A 26,883-nucleotide genomic window follows, 5' to 3' on the forward strand; every position below is an offset into this window, starting at 1 on the left:
CAGTAGTGCCCCAGGCTGAGAAACTGCTATCGTTAAAAGCCTGAACCAGCTCATCCTTTGTTCCTTTTGTGGCTTTTGTGACTTCTGCTTCCCAAGGAAAGTTGTTCCCATGGGACAGAGACTAACGATCAGAGAGGAGCCAGACTGGCCTTGTGAAATGGATTGCGCTTCTGCTCGTTTTAAAAGTCTGTTTAAAAATAAAGCTTTTTTAAAAAAAAAAAAACAAAACCCTCATTGTTCTAAAACTCCAGGCTCTACCACCTGCTGGGACTATCTTTCCAAATCCAGCCTGGGCTCAAAGGGCAGCCTCATCAGTTGTGACCGTGAGCCAGTTCTCACCTCCCTTAGCCTCACTCTACTCACCTGCAAAATGGTGATAACAGTACATTTCCTTTCTCAGGGTTATTGCAGGAGTTCTGTGAGTTAAAGGAACAGCAGCACTCAGCCCACCGCCGGCACCATAGAAGATGTGAAATCACTGCCGTGGTTCCTGGGGGTGATTAACTCTTCCAAGGCATCAGGACACCTGCCCTTACCACCTTGCGTTGCAGCTAAAAAAAAACAAAAACAAAAACAAAAACAGCGAACACAGAAGTGAAATCGTCTCCCCAACCCACCCCGCCCCCACCCACCCCAAGTCAAAAGGAATGATAAACATAAGTGTGTTGCTATGAATTAGCAGGATGGTGAGGACTATCCTGGGAGACTACCTCTGGTGAGGATTTCATGAATTTCAAGAGCAGAGATCTGGCTCCCCGCAGAGCCAAACCTCCTCATCCTCCTGGTCTTTGCAGAGATGAATACCAGAGCCCGCTTCCCCCGAGCCTGCATCTGATTTTCTGGCTGCTTCACTTCTTTCACTAGAATTGATTTTCCATTTCATAACGGGGGTAAAAAAAAAAGCACAGCAGAAGCAAAAATGCCTCCTCAATCTTCTACCAATTGTATTTCTTTTGCTCTGCTTATTTAGGAAAACAATAGGAAGCCCCTGAGTGTGTGTGTCCGCACACAGCAATTGTGTGTCCACACGTAGCAACTGTGTGTCTGCCTGCTGGGGTCGGGGGAGCCATCACATGCATGTCATTTGAGTGCTTCTGAGTACTTCTGCACGTGAGTGCATGCCTGTGCGTGTGCCCACAGTTACATGTGGGTCAGTGTGTGGCCTCGTGTGCCTGTCTTTATATTTATGTGTGAGTTTCTCAGAACTTACATCTGAGGCTGTGTGTGTACCCGCATGTCTGTGCTGTGTGTGCACGTGTGAGCGTGTGAGTGCTCTATTGCAAACGCACATTGGTTTTCTGTTTGTAAGTATGACAGTGGATGGATGTGTGGCTTATGTGACTATCATTGTAAGCGTGTCGGGTGCATGTGAATATTCATACGTGTAGGCAGTTTTTGCTTGTGAATACTTGTGCAGGCACTGCAGGCTGTTAATATAAGTCTGTGTCTGTGCTTGTGTGTTTTTTAGTGACTATCATCAATGACTGTGCATCTGATACATTGGTATGTGATTGCAGGGGTGTGTGTGTGTGTAAAAGACAGAAAGGGAGCAAAGAGCATCAGTGGATTTTTATCTTTGTGTCCATTAATAAATACTTGGATTGAATGTTCTCCCCGACTTAGTCATTTCAAGGAAGAAACAGTGACAGAGATCATGGAAACGCAGAGGGAAAAAAGTTATTAGTCCATTAGTTCCTCCTTCCCCTTTCAAAGTGACTACTTAGATATTTTTTAAAAAAACAAGAGTGTAGGGAGGAAGCTATTTTAAAAAGCTTCATTATGGATCTGATATTCCCAGAAAGGCCTGGAGTCAGAAGGGCCAGACTGTCATCCAAGAATCTTGCTTTGTTGATGTTCTGACGAACTGCGCATCTGAGAGACCGTGCTGTAAATTCTCAGCTCAGCTGTGTGTTTGCAGATCCATGTTTAAGAGTTGCCACTTTGGTGGTTTTAAAAATGATGATGAGAATGTTTTGCTGGTGCTGTAAGGGGAAGCCAATGCATTTTAACTCTGTAATCTCAGAAGCTCAAGTTCTATATAGGCTTGAGCCGGCGAGGCACTGACACATTGTCTAGTTTACCTTTCTTGTTGCAGGGATGAGGAAACTGAGAACCAAGGTAGGAGCGTTTGTTTCTAGGAACTGGAAAGACAACAGTGAACAAAATAAGTGAGGTCTCAAACCTACCAAGGGAGAAGGGGGACACCTCACCCATGCTCACTGGGCTCCAGCCACTTTGCTTTCTTTCAATTCCTCAAAGTTCCTTCCTGCCCCCAGGACCTTTGCACCTGCTGTTCCCTATTTTTGTAATATTCTACACTTCATATGTTTCACTCCTTCTTGTCACTCAGCTCTCAGCTCCGAAATTAACCTTTCAGTGCACTCTGCCTAACATACTCCCCACCCAGTGTTGTCTTCATAGCCCTTCTCACTAAATGAAATGATTCTGTGTGTATGTTAACGTAATTATTTTTTGTTTCCCTCAGTTAGAATGTGAGCTCCACTCACATTCTAATGACAGAAACATTTCTGTCTCATCCACTGGCCTATACCATTTGCCTCACACATAGTAAACACTCAATAAACATTTGCTGAATGAATAAATTATTTAAGTAAAGGAATAAATGTAGAATTTCCCAAGTAATATGTATAGTAAAGAAAGTAAAACAGTGGAATGGTCTCTCTGAGGCATTTGAGGTAGGAGCTTGGTGGTGAAAAGTCAGCCCTGTGAAGACACAAGGAGGGACATTGGTCCATGGAGAGGAGGGGCTTCACGGAGGCCGGTGTGGCTGGGGCAGAGGAGGATGGTGGACGGTCCTGTGGGTGAGCCAGAGACCAGAGCCAGATGATGTCAGGCAGGGGTCGGCACACTTTCCCAGTAACGGGCCACATGGTAAATAGTTCGGGGTTTGCGGACCATATGGTTTCTGTTGCAACACTCAACTTTGCCATTTACAGAAAAAGCAGCCTCAAATGACACAAAAATGAGTGGGTGTGGCTGTGTTCCAAAAAACCTTTCTGATGAAAACAAATGTTTGACTGTCTTTGGCCCAAGGGCCACAGTTTGCAGACCTCTGATGTTGGGGCACCAGAGGCTAGGGGAAAGCGTTTGCAGTTCATCCTCAAGGCGTCAGGAATCACTCTAAGGAAAATGGAATAGAGGGGGCAGGAAGGAGCAGGGAGACCGGGAGTCTTATCAGCATCATCGTGGCTTAGACTAAGGTCGTAGCACAGAAGGTGTTCTGGGATGGCTGTTACGAGCAGCAAATCCTTAACTCCCCTCTCTGGGTACCTCATTCCCCTAATGGACCAAAGGCGTGTTCGGATGTACCTGAACTCAGCTGTCCTCCTTAGTCTCCTCAACTAATAACAGTTCCATCTGTAAAGTGGGGTGCTTATGCTTTTCCCATATGGAAAATTAAAGGAGGGCTGTGCACGAAACATGCTGGGACAGGAGAGGCACACCCAGCCAACCACAGCCCACGACCTTATCCTCCAAGCTCAGAGGCTAAGGAGTGAGTGTGTGAGCTCACACATGCTCAGGAGGAAACAGAACACATGCACACACAACACAAACATACATACACATACCAAACACACATAAATATGCACACCACATATGTAAATACATACACACAAAGAGAACATATATCAAACACATGCACGCCTGTGTGCGCACACACACACCGGCCTAGAACTTAGAGTCAGACAAATCTAGGTTCAAATCCTTAGGAGACTTGGACAGGCAACTCAATTTCTCCGAGTCTTTCCTTCTTCAAAAGAGATGCATAGAGATTTGGTGAGGATCCCACAATGAGAGCATCTTGTGTTTGAACTCTTACATTCCCATCACAGTGTGTGTCCTGTTTCTATTCACATCTAATGATAATATGAACTATTAGTTTATGATGGTGTAGTATAATAATAAATATTGTAAGGATTAATTTTTTAAATATTTGTAGAGGGCTTAGAATACTGCCTGGTGTTAGATGTCTTCTCGTCCTTCATTCTGCGAGTTCACCATCCTTTCCTAGTGACTGATACACTCACAGTTACGAGTTCTGAAGAATCATCCTCACTCTCTTGACCAGTCCACCCTTTCAATCAATGCTGGTTGAATTAGATGGTGGTTTAGCTCTTAACAACCTTGGGAAGGAGATGCTATTCCTGAAGACATGACCTGGAAACTAAGCAAATGTCCATCAACAGAGAATACACAAACAGTCTGTGATATGTCCATCTGTATGATGGAATACTCCTCAGCAATAGAAAGAGGCAACAATTATTATATGCAACAATGTGGATGAATCTCAAAAACATTATGCTGATGGAAAGATGACAGACACAAAAAGGACAAACTATGATTTCATTCATAGGAAAATTTAGAAAAAGCAAAGCTAAACTATAGTGACAGAAAACAAAAAGTGATTGCTTCTGGGGTTGGGTGGGAGACGTATTGACTCAAAAGAGTTATGAAAGAACTTTTTGGAGTGATGCATATATTCTGTAAGTTGAATATAATGATGGTTACTCTGATGTACGTATCCAAATTCATCCAACTTCATTTAAATGATTGCATATTACTGCATATAAATTACAACTTTAAATAAAGGTGATTAAAAAATAGCTTTAAAAAGAGTGAAGGAACATAAGGGGACATTAAGAGTGTCTTCTGTAAGGGGTTTAACATGTGAGTACACATGTATGTTGTGTATATATAACTGGACATTGATTTGAGGAAGGGATGTAAGCATTGGGTTGAAAGTTAGACTAAAAACCCTTAAAGATCTATCCAGCCCTAACCTTTCATGACACTCCAACATCAACAGGATGTGTTGGTTGCTATGCATTATCCTCCATGGGTCATCTCTCTTGACCCCCAAGATGATGTCAAAGACCCTCAGAGAGCATTAGAATTCACATTTAGAGCAGGCTCCTTGAGTGATCAACTTCCAGCTGTCAAAGTTTTGGCTTTGCAGTTAACTCATTGAAGCCATTTCCCTTCTCAGTATGAGTCAGCAGCCTTTTCTTATCATCCCTGTACACATTTTATATCAAATGGCATTTTTTAATCCAAAAAAGATTGTGTTATTAAAGTTTTGTGTGAAGCTGTGATTGCCATCCTTGGAACTGAAGATGCAATCAGGGGACAGAATTGATGCCTTATAATTCAATGAATGGATGTGCTTCTGTGGTAATTTCTTCAGTAATTACTTGTGTAGACTGTGTGTTTCTGTAATTGAAACTCAACAGTGTGGGATAATTTATCAAAATCTATAATTTATTATAGCTTCTCCATCTTGTTTCTTGGTTTCTCTGCTTGTCCTCATTAGCATGTTGTCCCCTCACCACCACTTCAGTTCATCATAACCGTTCAGACAAGGAGGCAAAAACATATATTGCGTTTGGGAAAAACGTTCTGACGGAATGGAAGTTTAAAATCCATTTTCTAAAGGACACAATTGTTATTGTTGTTTGCAATATGTATTTTCTGACAGATTCCAAGATGTGATTTATGAAATAGTTTTGAGGAGATTATCTACTTCAAGAGTTTAGATAATAACACAGTTTTTCTCTGGTCGTCACCAAGTATTCTGAGTGTGTCTCATGTTTCTTCACAAAAGCCTGAAAAGGGAGGCAGGGACCGGGGTGTGGGTTTGTTAGCAGAGGACATTGAATCACAGAGCCTTCTAAGAGAAAAGCTATATCTTCTGACCTGAGAATTGCCATGGGGCGATGGAAGTGGGCGTCTGTTAGAATCCCATGCAAAGCTCATGCTAAAGCCACCCTAGCAAATGCCCAGGAGCTGTCCATGGTGCTTACCACCATTTCCTCTCCAGTAAATCATAGATATCAAGCAAAGTGGTGTAAGCTGTTTGAAGGACCCCAAAGCCAAAGACAATCAAAAGAAACTTTAGAGAAACTTCCATAATGTAACATATTTTTAAAGGAAACTTTACTTCTTTCATCATCAGAATGAAGCACAGAAAAGGAAAAAAAAATCTAGAAAACGTCTGCTGTCCCACCACCAATAGATAATCTACTGTTAGTATTTTGGCATAGTTTCTTCTAGTATGTTTTTCTGTACATAGTTCTATGTTACTTGATATTGTTTCATATCGCATGTGTAATTTCCCCATGGCACTCAAAATAATAAAAAAATACAGTTTAAAATTTTTCTTGAGGATTTTGGGGGTATAGTTTACACATGGTAAAATTCACCCATTTTAGTGCACAAAATTCTCTGAATTTTGACAAATGTGTACCATTACCATAATCAAGATATGAAACAGCCCCACTGTCACCAAAATTTTTCTCATAAACCTTTTAAATCATCTCCTCCCAGCCCTAGATTTTGGTAGCCACCTGTTTTTTTTTTTTTCCTGACCCTCTAGAAAAATATTATTTTAATGACTGCATAAAACCACAATAAGTAGGTGTACCATATTTTTCTTAACAATTTTGTTTCTGTTAAGTATTTAGTTAAATATGCATTTTCTCCTATTATAAATAATACTGCAGTGAACACTGTTGCATGTATAGTTCTTATAAGACTTTAGGTAATTACTGTATTATGGAATTCTAAGAATGAGTTTGGTGCAGGAGAGATTATGAAAATTTTGAAACTTGACTCTAGAACCAGATACCAAATTAATACCCTTAATAGTGAAAATCCAGAGGAACTATTTATAAAAACTTCATAGTAGAGGAGAGACAATTTGGGATGTACAGTAGGACATCACTAATACTGGATACCAGCATTTCTGATCATGTCATAATTATTCTATTTAGTCTTCAGTAACTTCTCGATGACCTCAGAAATGCATAAACATCTTAGCTTGACATTCACGGTCTTTTATCATCTTCTGCATATCTATTTCCACCTCCCTCACCCTGATCTATGTGATCTGTGGTATGCTCTCTATGTGCCTCTACTTGTGCTCTCCTAAGTGTGCCACCTTCTCTCATAGTGCCTGTCTTTGGACAAATTTCCCACTCTTCTTTCTGCCCCTTCCACTGTCTCCTCTTCTAACCTTTTTTTTTTTTTTTTGAGTAAAGGTATATTTATTTAGAGAGATACATACTGCATAGAGTGCAGGCTGTTTCAAAAGGCAAGGAAAGAGGTGTGGGAGTTGGGTGCTCAGGTTAAAGTAAAAGTAGGTACACATTCCATAGACAGAGTGCAGGCTGTCTCCAAAGAGGAGGGAGTGAAAAAGGGGCCTCTTTTCTAGCCTTCTTAACCATCCCTTAGTGCTATATGCCTTTGTTTTGTTATCCCACGGTTCCTTTTGCTCATCTCTATGTTAGAAGTCATTCATTTATACCCTCAGTGATTATATATTGAGAGTCTACAATAGGAGGGCACTGTGGACATGGCAGTGAATGAGAGAGACAAAATCCCTGTCAAATAAAAAATGACATTCTTATAACAGATGAGATACTGGAACAGAGACCTGAATAATGAAAAGAAGGAGCCATGGGGATATGTGGATGGAAAGTGCTTTAGGCAGATTGCAAAACATGTACAAAGACCCTGAAGAATGAAAGAGCTTGGCTTATCTGAGGAACAGTAAAAAGGCTATAGGGCTGGAGTCTGCTGAGTAAGAAGAAAAGTTGTAGGAAACAAAGTTGGAGAGGAAAGTAGGTCCTGATCATTTATGGCCTTGTAGGTTGTGACACAGAGTGTGGCTTTTATTGCAAATATGATTGAACAATTAGAGCCTTTTAATTAGGGGAGTGACAACATATGATATGTATTTTAAGAACACCATTCTGATTTCTGGGTGAATAAAAAGGAAAATAATGGAAGAAAGACTGCCAGCTAGGAAGCCAGGGCAGTCACACAGGAATGAAACAATGGTAGGTTAGGCCAACAGGCAGCAGACTTTTTCTGTAATGGTCCAAGTGGTGAAAGTTTTAGATTTTGTGGACCAGATGATTTCTGTCACAAGCACTCAGTTCTACTACTGTAGCATGAACGCAGACACAGACAATATACAAATGTGGAGGTTGGCTGTTTTCCAGTAAAACACATTTACAAAAAACAGATGGTGGGCTGGATTTGGCCCAAGGGCCATAGTTTGTTAAGCTCTGCCTTACGATAAGAGTTATGATGAAGGTAGTGATGAATGATAAGATTAAAAATACATTTTTTTTGGATATGGAGTAGGTTTTCTCCGAGAAGTCAAAAGTTCTGTTTTTGACCCAACGTACTGAGGATGCTCATTAGATGTCTACATGAAGATTTTGAATCAGCAATAGGAGAGGTCAGGGAAGAGTAGAGGACTGTGGAAAGGTTGGCTGGCAATGTTAATTCTGGGGTTATTAACATGCAGGTGATAAATGAGAAAGGGATGACTCCATCTAGAGAAGAGCAGAGGAGAGGGGAGGGGAGGCAAGGGAAGATGAGGCTAAGGATCAAGCCTTGGATTATTTCAGCATCGAGAAGTTAATATATGAGAAAGATCTAGCAAAAGACACTGAAGACGAGCTTCCAGTGAAGAAGAAAAGGGTGATATCTCCGAATTTAGGTGCAAACTGTTTTTTTTTTTTAATTGAAGTGTAGTTGACTTACAATGTTATATTAGTCTCAAGTATACACCATAGTGATTTGATGTTTTTATAGATTACACTCTATTTAAATTTATTATAAAAAGTTAGTTCTGTTGCCTTGCCATACATTAATTCTTTGTATCTTTTTTATTGTATTCCTTGTAGGTAATACCTCTTAATCCCTTTTCTCTATCTTGCTCCTCCTGCAACCTTCTTCCCGCTGATAACCACTAGTTTGTTCTCTGTATCTATGAGTCTCTTTCTGTTTTGTTGTATTCATTCGTTTGTTCCATATTTTGAAGAAGGAAGAATGGCCCCATGTATCAAAGATTGCTGAGAATTCTCGTAAGAGGAGGGCTGAGAGTTGACTGTTAATTTTGGCAACATGGAGGTTGTTGGCAGCCTTGATAAATGAAATGGTGTAGCTAAGACTCACATAGATACCGTTAGAATAAGCCTGGATTGTGGCGTAGTTAGCAGTAAGTTGAAAACAATAGGATGCTAAAGGGAAGGAGATATAGTATCCAGGGAAGTTTTCTTAAAACGAGAGCTGCCATAGCTCATCTGTGTGCTTATGGGAATGATCCATAAAGAGGGGAGAATTGATGCAGGAGAAAGAAGAGACAACTGAAGCAGTAAAGTCTTTGAGGAGGAAAGAGTCGTAGTGGAGGGGTTGGTCCAGCCTAGACAGTCCACCCAGCATAACAGGGAAGAAAGAATTAGTCTGTACTGGTGCCTGTAAATTTGGTGGTGGTGGTGGGACAGTGAAAGAGTTTTTTGAATCCTTCTAGTTTTTAGTGAAATAAGAGAAAAGTCACCTGCTTTCCAAGGAAGAGAGAAGAGGCATGGGAATTTGGGGAAAAAGATATTGAATAGTCATCCTGGAAAAACAGAAAGGCAAACGTTCCAGGGAAACACAACTAGATTTTCCAGTATGACTATGGTCATAAGGGTAAAGTGAAGTCAGTCAGCTGGGTTTGTGTTTCTCCAATCATGTTGTGTTGTTGGGCTGCAGGCTCAGAAGAGGTGAAGCATTGGCTTGACCTGGATGGGGAAACAAAACAGAGGGAAGGGGAAGTAAAAGAGTTAATGGTTGTCCCCAAGAGATATGGTTTAGTGTTTGAGAACGCAACTGTGTGAAGAAGAAAGGAAGAGTGGACAAAAGATGATCCGTGAGGGGGTACTATGGGTTGGAGACCTTAATGGTGGGGGAAGAGTAATTGGATTAGAGGTTCCCGCCAAGGATGAGTTAGAAAAGTAAGAGGAGGGAATACCTAAGTTTGAGGTCTCAGACCTGGTGCTCTCAAAGTTCTAGAGTGTAGTCATGCAAATGCGTGGCTGAGGTGAGACAAAAGAACAGATCTATGGCAGTAGGGTGGCCAAGGACCCAAGGAACTGGATCCTTGGATGGATAATTGGATAATTCACATGGATATTGAAGTTACAAGGAAGGATGAAGGGAATAAGGGTGGACAGGAAGACAGTGGTCCAGGTGCTAGAATCTTCAGTGAGTGGCTGTGAAGCCATTAGAAGGCTGTGAAGAGAAGGGGCCGTGGATGGTAAAGGCTTGGCTTGAACTTCAAAGAAGCTGAAATTTTGGAAGCAGGAAGGAAAAGAAATGGCTGGGAAGCAGCCATGTTGAAGCAAGAAGGATGCTTTCCCACTTCATGGTACATAAGAAGAAAAATTGTTGCTCTCGGGGGATGGTCATATTTTATTAGCATCTCTGTATACAGGCACACCTCATTTTATTGTGCCTCACTTTATTGCTTTTCACGGATGTTGGTGGGTTTTTTTTACCCCTCCCCCCCAAAAGAAAACCCCAAGACAGAAACAGACTCACAGATATAGAGAACACTCTAGTGGTTACCAGTGGGAAAAGGGATGGAGGAGGGGCAAGGTAAGGGTAGGGGATTAAGTGGTACAAACTATTATGTATAAAATAAATAAAATGCAAGGATATGTTGTGCAGCACAGGGAATATAGCCAATATTTTATAATAACTTTAAATGGAATATAATCTATAAAATCTATAAAAATACTGAATCTCTATGTTGTACACCTGAAATTAATGTAATGTTGTAAATCAACTTGGAGGTTTGTGGCCACCCTATGTCAGGTAAGTCTATTGGTGTCATTTTTCCAATGCCATTTGCCTACTTTGTGTCTCTGTGTCCCATTTTGGTAATGTTAATGAGTCCAAGCTCATATTGTTTGCCGCACAACAGGCCAATAAATCAGGAGATGAGATAGTAGGGCAAGGAATAGCAACTTTATTTGGAAAGCTAGCAGACTGAGAAGATGGTGGACTAGTGTCCCAAAGAACCATCTTGCTTGGGTTTGGATACTAGTTTCTTTTATAGAGCAAAGAGAGGGGGAGGTGAAGAGGTAAAGCTAAAAAGGAGAGTTGTTGCAAATATTTCCTGGTTCTAGCCAGAGTCAGGAGGGGATGTGTTAATTTCTTCTTTCCTGCTGCCTTTCACAAGTGGTCTGGGACAGGATGTTTCCTGTGAGTGTAAACAAAAGGATTTTAGCTTAACACTAAGGCATGGGAGGCAGGGTTCCCAGAGGGCCATTATGTATACTTTAAGCTATAGGCAACACCCTTTTAGTGAGTAATTTGTAGCAAAAGCAAGAAAATACAAAGGTTAAAGTAAAAGAAACAGACCTCTACTGGAGTCAGATTTGTTCTTCCCTATTACAGTAATTCTTGCAATATTTCAAACTTTTTCACTATTATTGTATTTGTTATGGTGATTGGGATCAGTGATCTTTGATATTCTGCTATGACTCTCTGAAGGCTCAAGATGATGGTTAGTGGTTTTTAGCAATAAAGTATTTTTAATTGAGGTATGTACAGTGTTTTTTTAAGACATGATGCTATTGCACACTTAACAGTCTACAGTACAGTGTGAACATAACTTTTATATGCACTGGGAAACCGGATACCTCGTGTGACCCACGTTATTGCAATATTCGCTTTATTGCGGTGGCCTGGGACCAAACCCACAGTATCTCTGAGATATGCCTGTATAGGTTATTATTCCATTACACAGGCAAGAAAACCGAGGCTCAGCAAGATTAGGGAACCTGCCCAAGGTCACAGGGCCGCTTGGATTCTAGCCCGCGGAACCTGCGTTCTGGTTTGGTATGATTCACAAATCCAGACATCATGCTGTCTTCATTTCGGCCACGTGTTACTTCTTCTGTCCTGACTGTGGAGCTTCCTCCTTCAAAGGTCATTCCCTGAGGTTACTCAGAAGGTTCCTGGCATTTGAAGCCTTACCCAGGGCAGGGCTAGGCCAAGAATCCTTGGATATTGTCCTCGGGGTTAATGACCCGTACAGGGAATTCACCCTCGACTTCTTCTCCTTCCCAGATTCTATTCCGAGCAGGGACAAGTTGGTCATGACAGCTGGTCTTCAGTTCTCATGGTGCTGACAGGGAGATAATGAGTCCAATTGGCCTTGGTTATGAAATGAAGCCCTGGAAGGGAATTAACATCAGACTGCGTAGTGAGGAGATCAGAGAAAGGGATTTCAATTACAGTGGTAACTGCCACCTTGGTTGGCATTCAGATAGTCTCCCGAAGTCTTTCTTCCTCTTCATGTCATCATTAAATGAGGCAGAACAGGCAACCGGTAAATGGGAGAAAGGTGGGGAAATGCTCAATGCTGTGATAGCTGATCTCTGATGGCTCTCGTTTAGTCTCTGACTCACACACTGGACGGGAAGCATTCTACCCAGTCAGTCCCCACAGCCATCCCACGAGGTAGGCAAACCCCCTGCCCCCTTTACGAGTCAGCAGTTGAGTCACAGTGTTATCTTACTCGAGGTCACACATACATCCCTGACTCCCAGATCAGCCCCCTCCCTACCTCGTGGTGGTCCCTCTCTAAGGACCCTCTGCATCTTCCTTGACTTTGCTTAGAAGTTGGAAGGAAGAAGGGAGGCCAAATCAGGATATCAGATCAGATTTCCTTGCGGTCTTCCTCTCCTCTGTATCACAGGTTCTGGTGCTTGGCCCCCCTGGGTTTAAATATTGCTTCTATCACCTACCGGCTGCGTGACCTTAGGGAAATGACTTAATCTCTCTGAACCTCCTTCTCTCCTCTGTGAAATTGGTATAACTATGCATCTATCTCATAGGGCTGTTGTGAAGATGGAATAATTTAAGTATGTTGAGCACTTAAAACTGCCTGGCACAGGGGCAATGTTTGCTGTCATTTTTATTATTCTTGGCTAGTGATGAAAATGATTCTGATGGCGTCAACAGTAAGAGCTAACCGTTTGTTGTGCCCTTACTGGGGTGCCAGGGCTGACTGGGACTAGTGGTTTACACGTGGTATCTCAATGAGCTCTCATCAGTCAGGATACTTTTGGATGCAAGAAACAGAAATTGCACATCCAGCTGGTTTCGGTGATGTCACTCACAATGTTTCTGCCTGTAACAGGAAACTCAGAGATGAGGCAGGTTTCAAAGTAGGCTGATTCAGAGGATCAGTAGGGATCCAGGACTCCAGGCTCTTTTTTATCCTTCTCTGTTTTTCTCAGTGTTAGTTTTATCCATAGGCTGGCCTCAAGATGGTTGAGGAAGCCCCAGACATTGCATCTGGACCAGATAACATCCAGGAATGGAAAAGATTCTTGGAAAGACAGAACTTTTCTGAAAAGTCCCTAGTAATCTGCTCTTGTCTTGTTGACCAAAGCTGTGTCGTATGCTTATTCTGAATCAATTGAGAGAATAGGGTTTCCTCCAGACGGATCAGGTCATCTTGGGAGCTGAGGGTGTGACCAGCCTTCCAGGAGCATATGGACACCTGGGAAAATCATGGCACCTGAAAAAAAAAAAGTCACATACTCTGTGAGGAAGAAAGGGAAATGGATCTGGATGGGCAAGATCAGGTTCCACTCTAGGGAGGTGCTGTTACTTTTAACAGAGGAGGAAACCGAGGGTCTTGAAGTTTCAGGAATTTCACTCGGCCGTCAAATTAAAAGCAGAACTCAAACCCAACTATGTCTGATGCCAAAATGCATGTTCTTCAGGGACACATTAAAGTTTTATGGGGTTATTGGTTGAGCGCGTGCCGTGTGCTGGGTACTTTACACGAATCTTACTTAATTCCTTTAATTAGCCCAATAAATTAGGTGTTTGAGTTCCATTTAATAGGGTTGGGGGTAAACTGAGGTTAAAACAGGAGATGTGACTGGCTGAAAAGCCACAGATCTAAGCAAAAAAAAGTCAAAACTTGAACCCAGGTCTCTCTGGCTCGAAAGCCCAAACTTTTCATATGACCCCCAAATAACCAAATGTCATTCTCATAGTCCTCTATTATTTGGGATGCATAAAAGTCAAACTTTTGGGGCGGGAGGGTATAGCTCAAGGGGTAGAGCGCATGCTTAGCATGCACAAGGTCCTGGTTTCAATCCCCAGTGCCTCCTCTAAAAATAAATAAATAGACCTAATTACCCACCCCCTCCCCCCAAAAACTCAAACTTTTACTGAGGACCCTGATGAATTTCAATTCCATGACCCAGTTTTGTTTTTCTAATTTTTATTTCAAAATAAGACTTTGAAAGCACAGGCAGCCGTGAACTTTTTCTCTCTTTTTGCACTCCAAGCTCTGTGACCTCCTCTTTCCACCTGCCTTCACTGAGGACTTTCAGGATAAAACATCTTAATTGGCTGCTCTGATGCCCTCGGGGCTGCATGAGGTCAGGACTGTGGAAATGGCCTCCTTGGGTGTCAGGCTGGTTTGCCTCCTCTTCTCCCTGGGTCAGGAGCACGCAGGGAGCTGAAGGGATCATGATCACTTGAAATCCAGGTCCTGCAGAGATCTTGGGTGGTAGCCCTCAGCGGTTTCTCCTCTTCATCTCCCTGAGAGCCCTTCTAGTTCTAAGACAGGGAAAGGAATTCTGGCTAGTTGAGGCCCCAGCAGAGTGCCAGGCAGCATCCTACTGTTTAATTTTCACAACCTCCGCATGAAATATTGGTGTCCTTAGTGAAGGGGAAAAAACGGTGGTTCACAGAGGTACAATAACCACCTAAGGTAATACAGCTGGTGCGTGAGGGTTTGGGGCTGACCTGTGTCTGACTCTAGATCTTTGCTTTTTCTCTAGTGTTTCCTGGATCATAAATTCCTGCAGGGAATCAGCCAAAGTCTGATACTTCTGTGCACCTCTCCTCTGTCTCCTCTGCATAGTCATCTTAATTTATTTTGGTTGCAACTAACAGAAAACCACTGAGATTAGATTAAGCAAATAGAGAAATTTATTACTAGAACACTGGTGCCTCACGGAGCCCAAAAGCAGGTCTGAGTGTCAGAGCAAATAGGAATAATCAGGGCCTTGAATGCCACATAGATGCTCCCTCCATTATATGAGCTCCTATGTGTTTTACTTCATTCTTGTTCATTTATACTAGCTTCCTTTACTTCCCACAAATTAAAAAAAAAAAAAAGACTGCTCCTCTAGTTTGCATGTGACTGGATTATTCACCCAAAAGGCTTTTCTTTTTTCCTTCTTGTCCTCTGTCTCAACCCAGCTCAAACCCCTCCACATTATGTGCTCTCAGGGAAGGGACTGATTGGCCTGGCTGAGGCTTGTGTCCAGCATGGGTCCAATCATCTGTGTCTAAAGGCTGGGAGTAACGTTCGACCAAATGGCAGCTTCCCTTGGAACTTCGTGGATGAAGGGTGGAGGAAGTGGTCTCAGAAAAACAGGGGGAGATTCCAGCAGCTGTGGTTACACTAGATAGGAATCTAATGGTTCTCCTTGATAATAAATACTGCAACTGCGCCACCTCATTAAGAAGATCCAGTGAATTACAGATAAAAGCAGGTAGAATTGCTCAATAAATGCAGAGGGTTTTTAATTCCCTTCTTTGACTCTTGAGGTGGAGAACAGAAGTTGCCATGTGGAGAGGAGAAAAAGTCAGTGCATGAGCTCGGGGGGTCATGGATAAAAGGCCGTGGAGTTCTTCTTAGAATTGAAATTGGTGCATGCTTATCTGTAAGGCAGAGGTCCTTTGGTTACAGGGAGGATCAAAGTATTTCCAGACTTTTTTCTTCTTCACTTAAAACCATGTTCTTAACCATGGATGCACATTTGGACTTTGAAAACAGAAGTGTTTTAAAAATACTGATGCTTAAAATCCCACCTCCAGGGACTCTGATTCAATTGGTCTGGGGTGGGGCACATGCATTAATTTTTCTAAAAGCTTCTGAGGTGAGTCTAATACACACAGAAGGGAGTGCTACTAGTTGAAAGCGAGTAGCAGTTGCCTGAGGACCTGAGTCTATTCCAAGGAGATGCTAAAACCAAAATGCCACTTGATCACAGGCAGGCAGGCAGGCAATGAAGGTGGCTTTGGCTCCAGGCAGACGTGGGCCAGGCTCCGAAATGAAGTCCTCTCCAGGAGGTGCTATGCTGAAGCCATTGATAGGTCTCTTCTGGAGTGAGACCTGTTTTTTGGTAATTACAAGAGAAGTAACTGAATCTCGGGGGGAATCTTGTTAGTTTCAAGTATACTCCTCCTGGCTTCAAATTGCTCTGCCCTTTTAATTCATCATCTCCCATTTGAAACGGCATTAGGGCATGTTAGGAAGAGCTCTTAAAGACCGAAGGGGATGGGATAACAGGCTCAAGTGCCCATTCCTGGTGCACAGCCAAACTTTAAGAGCAGAAGAGGAATGTATGCTTGCTGCGTGAGCGCATGTCAGGGATGGCTACCCGGTCTCAACATTTGCTCCTTTTTAAGACAGTTACAACAATCACCCTGCCTAGACAAAGCTGGTAACAGCACCTTGACTCTGTACAACACTTTGCAACCTATAAAGCACTGTTCCAAACCTCAGTGCTCCCCCAAGTGTGATAACGTGAACCATGGGAGGTACACAAGATGATTTTAAGGGGTATATGGGGATTTTTCAGAGTTATCTTAATGCCTATTTGGGAAAACATAATTATCAAGTGAAAACTGATTTCACAGATATTATTTCTTATGAGAAAAGAGATGATTAAGGTTTTTTTCCCCCTGCCTCTTTGAGTGAGTTGATTTAAACAGAAGCATTAATTTCAGGTTATGGTAAATATGGTAAGTGACATGTTTTGAGGATGATTGAAATTTGGGGAACACTAGGTTATTTCATTGAGTCCCCAACAGTCCAGAGTAAGCTGATTGTCACTTGTTCTTGCCTTTATTTTATGGATCAGGAAGCTGGAGCTTTGAGAGTTTAAAAAGTCACCCAGTCTTTTTTTTTTTTTTTTTTTTTTTTTATAAGCTCGAATTCACATCTTCTGAGTCTAACTCGAGGCTTCTTTCACTGCTTGACTCTTCTGTTAAGGACAGTGTCTAAGCCAGAAGCTTTGTTTTTCTGGCAGGTGAGGGGGACCTTCCCAGAGTCATCCACACTCAGGATTAATGACATGCATGGTTCTGGACGCAGTATGGAATGGACTAACTCAGTGGTTCTCTGAGGGTGGTTTCTGGGCTAACAGCAGAAGCATCACTTGGAGTTTGTGCAAATTCTTAGACCCACCCTAGAACTGCTGGGTCAGAAACTCTGAAGATGGGATCCAGGTATCTCTATTTTATCAACCCTGTAGGGCAGGTCTAAGGTACACTAAAGTTTGGGAACTATCCTGTGGTTCTCAACTGGGGGTGATTTTGTCCCCCTAGGAGACATCTAACCATGTCTGGAGACATTTTTGGTTGTCCCACCTAGAGCAGAGTGTGCTGCTGTCATCTAGTGAGTAGAGGCCAGGGATTCTGCTAACTGTCTTACAAATGCACAGCACAGCCCCTGTAACAAAGAGTTATCCTTCCCCAGATATTGGTGGTGCCAAGACTGAGAAACCCTGCACCAAACTTACTGGTCTTGGCTTAATTAGAGCTGTGGTTAGGCCCATGGAATACAGCTTAGAGACCAAAAGCTGTCTTAACATGGCAGCTTACTTTGACCTCTGGTTGGGTGAATAGCATAACTGCCATTTGCCAGTGCTCAGAGATGAACGGTCAGGGGGCAAGGATCTTCCCCAAGCTGCCCCCAGCCATTTTCATGGTATCTGAAATGGATATCAAATTGTGGTCAGTGTTGGTGGTGGAGTCTCGCCCAAGAAACCAGGGCAGCCCAAGAAAAATGTGTGGGACTTGGGTTTTGTAGAATGGTACCTTGCCTTCTCAGCACCTAGTACTTCAAACTGTCCACTGGATGCTAAGATTCCAGACCCTCCAGAAAAGAATGCATCTCCAGTCCCCTGACAATGAGGCAGTGTGGCATAAAAGTCAACAACACTATTTGAGAAATCCAGTCATTTGGAATCAAATCTCAGCTTTACTGTTGCTTGGTTGTGTGACTTTGGGCAATTCCTCACTTGTCCTGAGCCTCAGTTTCCCCATCTGTAAAATACAGGTGATGATAATTGTAGTTCTTATGAGGACATATGACACAATGCATGTCAAACTCCTAGAACAATGCCAGAGCCAAGGAAAATGCTTGTCACATGCAAAGTATAAATATTATTAATTCTCTGTGTTTTCTTTTTAGGTCCTGCATCTTTACAATGGCAAGTCTGTCCCCTTCGTGCTAAATCAGAATACCTGGTGCCCCACCTCTTTGGGCTCCTTCCAGCTCTGGTCTCCTCACTCTACCTCAAATCTGACAGTGGATGTGGCTTGTTCAGAACCAACCTCTTCTCCCTCTTCACCTCCAATATGCCAGGTAATGACTTGGATCATATACCTTCAGCTTCTTGGACTCCACCCTGATCCAGGTAATGACTTGGATCATATACCCTCAGCTTCTTGGACTCCACCCTGGTCCTGGAATGTTGGTGTTATTATTACATGGGGATGGGACAGGTGTCTGGCACTACATGAGCTGCTCTCAGTTTCAAAGAATGCATTTTGAATGATGGGTTATCAGCATCAGGGGAGATATTTTCAGGCGATTGATGGCTTCCCCCAACATGGGCAGACTCTCACTGCAGCTTTCATAAGGTCAGCCTTGCCCAGGTTAATATGGCTTTCAAAATAATAAAGGGGAAGAATCAAAATCTGTTTGCATTCATTAAGCCTAACCCTTTCCTGCATATTAGAATATGTATAAATCAGCACCATGGAGAAGGATGGCTGGCCTCCAGGTCAAGCTAGGTCCAAAGGAGAAGAATGAAGCTCCTCATTAATGGTCCAGGAAGCAAACGGGGTCAACATCATTAATACCAGAGCATCCCCAATTTGTCTTCAGATGATCAAACCACTAAGGGAGGGGCCAGTGGGGGAAGCTCTGAACAGGTCATTAGGATAAGAACGGTTCAAGCTTCTTTTTTTCTCTATATAACCTCAGAAGTATGCGGCTCACAGCTCAAACCATCGTCTTCCTCTTGCAAAAGCCTCTTTCTGTCTTTGCATCTCAGCATCACAGTGGGAACTCCCAAATCAAAACAGAATAAAAAAAAAAGGAAAATCTCACACAAATGGCTATGCAGCCTTCTTGATAACAGTGCCCTCATCTTATTTGGAAAGCAATATGAACAGGCTTTGGGTTCCAAGGCTGGGGGAGGAGAGAAGCTGGGGGGTTTAGACATTATGGGGGCTCGCGTCAGGTCTGTTGTTGTTATTGTTGTTCCAGAGTTCTGTTTCTGGGCCACAGAGTATCTCCCAGGGTATACGTGGGCTTCGTGCAAAAATAATAAAGTCAACAGCCAGCCTCCCTCCTTCAGAGGGAGTTATTTCTCAAGTGTTTTTATGAGCCGCCCTAGGAGGAGGGCAATGATGGATGGAGACTTCTGTTTCAAAGGTTTGTTTAGTTTTTCAGGGAGAAGTGATATTTTGGTGACTCATCCTAACAACAGTCGTAGGGGGGAAATCTGCTACAGGTTAAGAGCATTAAACATGAGGAACACGAAACAGTTAAATGATGGGGGATAGCACACCAAGCCCTGTGCTGGGTGGAGGGACAATAGCGCTCAACATTGGCTGTGCATGAGCGCTAACCTTGGCACTCAGAAACAATTTGATACAAAAGCACAACCCAGTGCCAAACCCTAGACTCATTAAACTGGAACCTCTGGGGATTCTCCCAGGCATCCCTAGTTCTTCAAGTTCCCCAGGAGAACCCCTGACCTCACTTGACAGTTGAATAGGATATAATTTGCTCCCTTGAGAAAGTAAACAGGGACAATCATGTCAATAAATGCATGGGATATAAGACATTAGATGCACTAATCATAATGCGTACAAGGAATAGGGGTTTTGGAGAGAATGGATACACTAACTTTCCTTGGGAGGATCAGGGAATACTTCATGGAAGAGATGACGGATGACATCAGAACAATTTTGAAGAAGACAAAGGATTTTTAGCAAGTTGACAAGCAGGGGAGAAGATTGGAGGGGGGCTGGAAGCACACATGCTGTGCATGCAGGTAGAGAAAAGTTGAGAAGATCCTGGAGATGTACAACCTACAATATCAGACATAGAACAATCTGTGGGGAATGGTCACCACACCCAATCCAAGAGCAGCTCTTGGCTGATGAGAAATGAGTGGCTGGGAAAAGCCCCCTTTCTCTTTAGTGCAGCTTGTGGTGTGAGAGAGCTGAGAGCTGAAAGGTGGTACACGTGCAGAGATGCCCTTCCCAGATTGAGGGATGACAGAGGGGACGCTGAATGACAGCCAACCTTTTATGCTACTAGTATTTTTAAGGCATTTTTTTCAGCAAGACCCCTCTTCCTGCTCTTAATCTTCTCCTTGGCTCTTTTGGTGAAGAAACTGACCTTTAAGATGACAGGTGGCTTTGGGAGCTTCCCTTCTCCAGAATGTTTTTTAGTAGCGTGGTTGTATGTATCACACCCACCATGAGGGCATCTCCAGTCTTGTTTTTGGTAACATTTACCCAGGTCTGCTGACTGGCTAAGATCCATAATTTATAGAAGTTGACAGTGGGGCAGAAGTGCCAATTCCTCTTTAAGGAGTAATGTCTCATAGTAACCTCGTCAAAGTAACCTGGGTAGGATTTGTCTAAGCTGATCGTACGGTGATGCCTGCCACCAGCACGACCCCACTTCCCTGGTGCTTCTGGTTCTTGCTGATGTGGCTGTTGCCATGGCTCATGGGGTCCTGAAGTTGATGGGTCTTCCCTAGTCTGGACGGCAGGTCAGTGACCGAGACAAATGAGATAGATTACTATGTTTTTGAAGTTGCAGCCTTTTCACGAGTGGATGCTGTAGCTGATAGAAACAAAGACAGCTGTCGTTACAGAGATACAATTTATGAAGTCTTGGTACTTGGTGCAAATTTTGAAAACTTAGTGTGAATTCTGGCAGTGGCCTTCGTGTTTGGACATAGTGCTTGATGTCAACACCAGTCAAGCCACATACTCATCACCAGTTCAGTTGTGACATCTTGTCAGTTGCCACAGTTCATAGTGGAATCGCCCATAACAGTGCGACAAGTAAAGCAACAACTACAATTAACAAGTATATTGAAGGCTTACTGTGCCCTAAATGTGATAACTATTTTAAGCAATCTTTGATTCTGTTTTGCCACTTATACTCCATTTGCTTTATTCTTGTTTTAAAAAACATTTTTTTATTGAGTTACAGTCATTTTACAATGTGTCAAATTCCAGGGTGGAGCACAATTTTTCAGTTATACATGAACATACATACATTCATTGTCACATTCTCTTTCGCTGTGAGCCATTTGCTTTATTCTTAATACTCCTGATCACAAGTTTTACTTGCATATCAGTTTACTCATAATGAGGATGCTATTTTGAAAAAATTTGAAGAGATGGGTTTTCTCCTTTTTGTGGTAAATCATGTTCTTCCAACACAGCCGTAGAATAAGAAGGAAGGAAAATGCCAGCTTGTGGAAGAGAAGAGCGTAGACTAGGGAACATCACTGTGAAACAGGAAGAGGAGCTGACGGCCCATTCCTGCTGTTTCAGGTGGGGCTGGAAGTTAGCAGCTCAACCAAGCAGGTGGTGAAACACATTATCTTTATCAAGCTCTCTGGGCTGAATTGCAGGGAGGAGAAACCAGCTAGATACATTGGAGTTGGGGGGAGGCAGTGAAAGCAGAAGGAGGTTTTTCTTTTCCTTCTTTTTGTTTGCAGTCAGAGAGAAGGATTTATAATATGTCCCCCATGTTAACATGGCAGGGGCTACTTCAGAGCCAAGTCAGCTAAGACACGCTGTGCTTAGGGGAAGAATTAGTCTGAGACAGTATCTTAAGCCTCCCTTGGCTCTTGTGGGGACTGGAAAAAGCCAGAATTTTTTTCCGAATTACTGAGGGACCCGGATGTTAGCTGGGCACGACTACAGAGCTTGCCTTAGGGGTTGCTGCTCTGGAGGCCAAGTGACCTAGGGTAGGATGCTACAGGGCGGGCCGCCTGGCCAGGGGAGGTGCTGAAAGGGAGCGGTCAACTTCAGAGGGATGTGCAGCTTGAGGAGAAGCAGTGAGGGACCTGTCGCAGGCCCTGAATGGGTTAGGTGAGCACAGGTCTAAAGTTTATGGGTCATGGGTTTCCACGTGGTCCACTGCCAAGCAGGGCGCCCAGAAACCGGGCAACGAGGGACATCACCATGGAGACCAGGGGAGCCTAGATTCAGTGGATGGGCCTGTGTAGATGGCTCCGAGGCCCCTTCCTGCCCAACCACACTCCTGCCTCCTGATTCCCATCCAGTGCCCAGTGGAGAATAAGTGTATGGAGAGGAGAAGGAAACGGGGAACACCAGAAAGATGCTAACTCACGGTAAGAGATTGAAGTGTTGCATCAGACTGCGTTACGCTGATTAAACTAACTCCATGTTTTCCCCACGACCACTTGGGATAAGGATTTGGGAGGGTAATCAGGTTAATTCAGGAGCTATAAATGGTGCACTTTCTTTGAATTCTGAGTGTAATGTACAAATCTGTAATCCAGCGATACTCATTTCCAGGACTGCCAGCAACAATGAGTGGCTTAAAAATAAAAGGAATGTATACTCTCATGCTTTGGGTGGCTAGAAAGAGGAAATCAGGGTGTCAGCAGTGTAGGTTCCTTCTGGAGCCTCTGAGGGAGCTCCTCGGGGTTGCAGGCAGTCCTGGGTATTCTTTGGCACGGAGAGTTATCCCTCAAAACCTGCCTCCATCTTCACCTGGCATCTGTTCTCCTCTGTGTCTCTGTGTCTCCTCTTCTTCTCTTATAAAGATGCCAGTTGCTGGGTTTGGGACCCACGCTAATCCAGTATGACGCCATCTTAGCTAATTACATTGGCAAAGAGCCTCTTTGCAAACATGCTGAGGTTCTGGATGGCATGGGTACTTGGGGATACCATTCAACCCAGGACACCAACAGTACTTACTGATTTCCCTCTCACTACCCTGTAAATTCTAGGAGGGCAATGACCAGATCGGTTTTATTTACCATATTTGGCAAATCACACAGAATGTGTTCCCAGCATGTATTTATCCACTAACTTTAAGAATGGATGCACTTCACTGGTTATGACTTTCACTCCTTCCCTGCAGTTAATTCTTCCACCCGTCCCAGCAGTTCCTCTTTAGTCCATCTTGGGTCAAACTAGTCCTTTGTCCTCATTACCCAGGACCCACACCCACCTTCTTCCAGCCTCTGCAGGAAGTTTCTCCAACAATATGGCTTCTACCTGTGAGCAAGTCCTCAAAACGTATTCCCCCTGCTTCTAAGTAGAAGGTGAATCCTGAACCTTATTCTGCCTCCTCTAGCATTTCTTGAGCAAAAGAGGAGCCCTGCCTCTGTGCACATGCAGAGGACATTGATTTCTCACCTTGCAAGACTGGGAGAGGCCAAAGCCCTGTGCCCCCCTCCCGCCCCTCCGTTAGCTCTGCTGTTTATCTGAGTCGAGGATTAGCCGGGCAAGCAGGACCCCTCCTCTGCAGGAGGGAATGTCTCCGAGCAGAATTTTGGAAGGCTTTTGATCAGCCTGCCATGTAATTAGGAGATAAAATAAGGCATAGGCAACTGATGAAAATGGAAAAAACGTAAGTTATTCAGTCAGTTACAGCCATTGTGCCTCATCTGTGGTATAACGATGATTACTTCTGGTGGCTTATCTTGCTGTATGCTTGCAACAAAAGGGATTAACCTAGGCAGGGGTGGTCAGATGTTTAGGACCTCCAGACTAAATTCAGTGTAAGACCAGGTACCAAAACTGCTCGCACAACCCGGAGAGCCTCCGTTTTCCCTGTAACAGCTGTATTCCAAACCGAGATCTAAAGTGTGGCCGAAATCAGGTCCCTCTTCCATCCTCAACGCTGCCAGCCTATTCTAATCCCCCTCTCTCTAAAATGCTCCTGGAGGAGGGGAGAGCTCAGTGGTAGAGCACGTGCTTAGCAGGCATGAGGTCCTGGGTTCAATCCCTAGTACCCCTGTTAAAAATAAATAAATAAGCCTAATTACCTCCCTCAAAAATAAAATAAAATAAAATAATTCTCTTACCTTTGTTTACTGGCAGTGAAACTCAAAATTAACATCCAAGCCATGAAGTCAGACAGACCCAGCTGTGCATTAGCTGTGTTCTCTACCAGTGTTCTCAGCCCTGGCTGCATGGTAAAGTTACCTGGGGAGCTTAAAAGTCCTCATACCCAAGCCCCGTCCTACACCAGTGAAAGCACAGTCTTTGGGGATGGGACCCAGGCATCAGTATTTATTAAATCTCCCCAGGCAATGACAACGTGCATCTACATTTCAGAACCAGGGACCTCAGACAAGTCATCTGTCTTTCTAAATCTCAGTTTGCTCTTCTGTAAATGGCGATAACTTCTATTCTCATAGAGTTTGGGGATTAAGTGACAGTATGTGAAACACGCTTAGTACAGTGCCTGTCAGTTAATAATCTCTCAGTATATGATAACTATTGCTATTATCTTTAGTCTTTTTTTTTTCCTTAAATGGTTTCTTACGTCTTATTTCCAAAGTAAAATAGTAAGTGCCCCTCCTAGGGACTGTTACATTGTGTTCTTAATTAACTAATTAAACAAATATTTATCGTGGCATGTCTCCATAGTAAGTACTACAGGGAAGAGGATTTAAAAATAGTTAAGACAAGGCTTCTTATCTCCATGAGCTCAGCATGGAGCAGGGACAGAGGACGCAACATATGCGGCTCTAGTCCAAAGTGCGCTCCGGGATAAGCACGTGGCTATAAGTGCCCAGGATGGGCAGTCGGGGAGCGCGCAGTTTATCCTGGTTGGGGTGCTTGGAAGGCTTCTTAGAGAAAGTGGAGCCTGAACTCACTGGGCTTTGTGGAATGAGGAAGTCTGAGATGGACATCTCGGTGCGGCCAGAGAGCGTGAAGCGGGAACAGCTTGTGCAAAGACACAGGGGATGAAGAACATGGGATTTTTTTTTTTTTCTCCCAGAAAAGCAAGCGGTTCGTGTCTCAAGAGTGCATTCTGGGAGGAACCACAGTGGTAGAAAAGAACATAAAGTTGGGTAGAGGCGGTTTCTGGATGGCTTAGAAGTCCAAGGTAAAGAGTTTGGATTTTTAATTTTTTTGTCTGTTTCACTGGTTGGGAGCACAGGTTGTTGGTTGTTATGATCTCCTTGCTGCTTGGAATTGAGCTGTGCAAATAAAGAGCAGTCCTGCTTGCAGCCTCCCGTGAGGCCCTGTCACATCAGGCCCGTTAGCATCAAGCCTCATACGAAAGAATGTACACTTCCCAAAATGTGTGTCGGACAGACAGTGGTCAAAATGCGGTCCATTGACCAGCCACATCAGCATCACCTCAGGGCTTCTTAGAAAAGCACAGTCTTGAATCCTATCCCAGACCTATTAAATCTAAATCTGAATTTTAACAAGCTCCCCAGTGACTGATACGCACATTAACATCTGAGACGCATTGGACTAGCCTCTTCTCTTTGTAACATCTTTCCCAATCTCCGTCCAGTGGAACATTTCTCTCATCACCATAGCAACTCGTATCCCATAATAACCAAGAAGGATTTTCGCAGAAAAGAGCAAGTTGGCAAATATAGCCTCTGCCCCCAATTTAGAAATGTTTTGTTTCCAGGAGTCTCTGCTGGTAACACCAGTTTCTTCTTTTGGGTACTCCTCACGCTTTAACATTCAATATTTACTTATTAATGTTGGAAATGTCACCAGTAGAGTATGGGCATTCTTGCCACCAGTGACCTCACTCAATGCATACTTGCATTTTCCAAAATCCAGCAAAATACTAAGGGTACATAAACTTCGAGGATTGCATCCTCTGATTACCTGGTATCTTGATTGCCAACAAGAGAGTATTTAAGTTATGCTCTAGTACTAAGAGTTGCATGAAGAAGTTTCCTGGGGTAAAATTATTATGGGAAGTCCCATATATTTTCTTTCCTCGCTTAGAGGATTTATAATGTATGCTAACACATTTAAGATTTTATGGTATCCGATAGGAAATAAGCCTGCTGAATTGACTGTTCCCACGTGTTTCACACACAGAACACACTTAATGATGTGCTCATTGCTCATACAGCACAGTGAGAGAAATTCTGCTCTGGGAAAGACAGGGATACACCACATCAGGAAGCATAAAATGAACCATTTAGAAATGCCCTGTTCACAGAGAAATGAGGTGGAGAGGAAATTGTGCCAAGACAAACCTAAGATCCACTGGCCTCCGACTTCTGTCCTGCAAGCAGGTACTCAGTTAGTCCAGATCCATTCTGATTGACTGCATTCTGTTTTAAGCCCCTCCACATTTCTGAATATGTTCTCAGTAAATCAAAATATATGAATCAATTTCACAGTGAGAACCATGTAACACATGGTTACAACCATAGAACCATAAACTTCTTGGAAGGGGCGAGGGCTTTGGTGACAGACGTATCTGTGACCCTGGCTGAGTCCTTCATGTATATGAGCCTTAGTTTTCTCATCTCTAAAATGGGAACACTGATTTCCACATGCCAAATCCTTGTGAGTATTATTATATATACTTTAAACAGTTAGGTCTTAAAGAAATTAAAAATACAAGAACAATCACATACGTACCCCTGTGGTTACCATTTCTGGTCCTCTGCATTCTTCCATGTTGCTCCAGATTTCCATCTGAGATCATTTTTCTTCTGCCCAAAGGAATTCCTTTGACATTTCTTCTCGTGCCAATCTGCTTCTACTAAAATATTTGGATTTTGTATGTGTGAGAAATTCTTTTTTTCACCTTCATTTTTAAAAGACATTCTCATTGGTTATAGAATCCTAGGTTGACAGGTTTTTTTTAAATTGAAGTATAGTTGCTGTACCATATTATATAAGTTACAAGTGTCCTATATAGTGATTCACAATTTTTAAAGGTTCTACTCCATGTAT

General features: G+C 43.1%; 1 long non-coding RNA gene across 1 annotated transcript in view; it reads left to right on the forward strand.

Moving 5' to 3' along the window:
* Positions 1-18,302, forward strand: part of LOC116657583 — a 240,720-nt gene extending 222,418 nt beyond the window's left edge. Inside the window, exon 3 of the long non-coding RNA XR_004312744.1 lies at positions 18,101-18,302. This is a non-coding gene — a long non-coding RNA (uncharacterized LOC116657583). The remainder of the gene's footprint in view (positions 1-18,100) is intronic.
* Positions 18,303-26,883: the final 8,581 nt, after the last annotated feature.

This window comes from Camelus ferus, chromosome 18, assembly GCF_009834535.1.
Source record: "Camelus ferus isolate YT-003-E chromosome 18, BCGSAC_Cfer_1.0, whole genome shotgun sequence".
Classification (NCBI taxonomy): domain Eukaryota; kingdom Metazoa; phylum Chordata; class Mammalia; order Artiodactyla; family Camelidae; genus Camelus; species Camelus ferus.